This window comes from Egretta garzetta, unplaced genomic scaffold, assembly GCF_000687185.1.
Source record: "Egretta garzetta isolate BGI_Z169 unplaced genomic scaffold, ASM68718v1 scaffold83, whole genome shotgun sequence".
NCBI lineage: Eukaryota > Metazoa > Chordata > Aves > Pelecaniformes > Ardeidae > Egretta > Egretta garzetta.
The window spans coordinates 80890-82704 of NW_009259105.1; positions in this window are offsets into that span (position 1 = coordinate 80890).

Sequence of the window (1815 nt, forward strand, 5' to 3'; positions counted from 1 at the left end):
TTCCTGAAATAAAAATCTCAAAACCAGTATATGTGCTTCAGACCTTCTCAGTCCTAATAGCTTTTGTATTTAAAGCATACAGTTTAGCACCATGAGGCCGATAAACGGATGCAAACTAAAAGCCAGTGGAGGGAGCTGGTAGAGACCGTCTTCTTAGAAGAAGCCAACGCTGCTTTTCAGTATCAGGGCTGCCCCAGCATGGAGGCTTCATCCTGGGCTAACGAGAGCATTTCAAGATGCCACCTGCAAAGACTTCGGGTTCTGCCTCACCGATTGCCCTGGCCGGGAGCAGGGCTCAAGCAGCGCTGCGGCACATTGGCTTCCCAGCCCCTTTTAGCCACGGAGCAACCTGCAGCACGTCGGGCTGGGCCGTTGAAAATACGCCCAAGCCTTCACATGGAGCAAAGCTTCCTCTTCTCTTTCAGATGCTTAGCACGAGCACGTGGTTGAAGCAGACAACTCTGTGTGCTTTCATGGCTGATTTTGGGTCCATTAGGCGGGCGGCACAAGCGCAGCCCTCAAAGCAAACTCTCGCTGCAGCTCTGGAGCAGTGAGCACCGCGGGGCTGGTGGCAGCCATCTCCGATCCTGCCAGGCTGGACCACCATGGATGCCCGAGAGTTCGCCCTCATCCTCCCGCTCAGAGCAGCAAGTCCTGTTTCAGCCTCCAGACCCTCAGCAGGAGATGGCATCATCTAACCGCGGCATGACTCGGGCTCTCGTCCAGCTTGCCTGGGCTTGCCGTGGCCTTGCCATGGCCAAGCGCTCGGCTTGACACCTCCTGGGGTGCTCATGGCAGTGCATGGCCGCCGTCCGGTCCTGCCTGTAGGAGCCCCACTTGTCCCCGACCACTGGGGGACATACAGGGATGCTCTCCCACTGTGATGCTCAGTAACCTGTGCCTGGGTGCACATGGAGATCCCAGAAGAGCAGGGTAGGAAAGGCGCTCAACCACTCGGATACAAAGGGTTTTCCCTCATCAGCAGGCACGTGCTCTCCACGAGGGCACTCAACCACTCGGATACAAAGGCTTTTCCCTCATCAGCAGGCACGTGCTCTCCACGATGGTTCAATGTGCAGCAACTCGCCCTAATCCGAGCTCGCCGTAGCGCTTTTTGTAATCCGAGCATTGGAGGACCCGGGAGCCTTCCCAGCCGTGACCCACCTGGACCACCTCTCCGATCAGCCATCAGCCGCTCCCAGGAGTCTCCGTGCTGCTCCCTGCATTGCATTTCCTTTCATCCATCAGTCAGCAGCTGCCTTGGTCCTCCTCCCATCCCACCATTGGAGGAACGTGGCCTGTACGCCCGAAACTGCTCACCGTCAGCTTCTCACCTGCATGATGGGAGTCCAAACTGGGGAGCCCCAAAGTGGAAATGGGCACCTTAGCGCTGTCCTGGGGCTGTGGACATAACTGCTGTCACCACGCTGAGCTAGCTGATGGCCATCTAGAGCATGGACTGGTGTTGATAAACCCAGGAATGCTGGTAATGCTTAGCAGCGGCTTTTTACAGCCATGGCATGGGGTCTGGCTCCCCTTCCAGCTGAGGAGCTCCAGATGGAGCATCCGTGCTTGTAGCCCTTCCCAAGTTCAGCCTTCTCCAGGTCAAGTGCGCATGTGTTGTGCTTAGAACTCCACTTCTGGAAGAAGGGAGTCCTTGTCACTGATCGTGTTTCTCTCCCTGCCAGCATCTTGCACTTGACTGAAATGAGAGTTCTGGGTCTCTGGTGGGGTGACGGGTGCATGTTCCATGTCCCCATGCTCACAGCAGCTGGGCACGTGACACTTCAGTGGCATCTACGAGCAGTTCAAGGC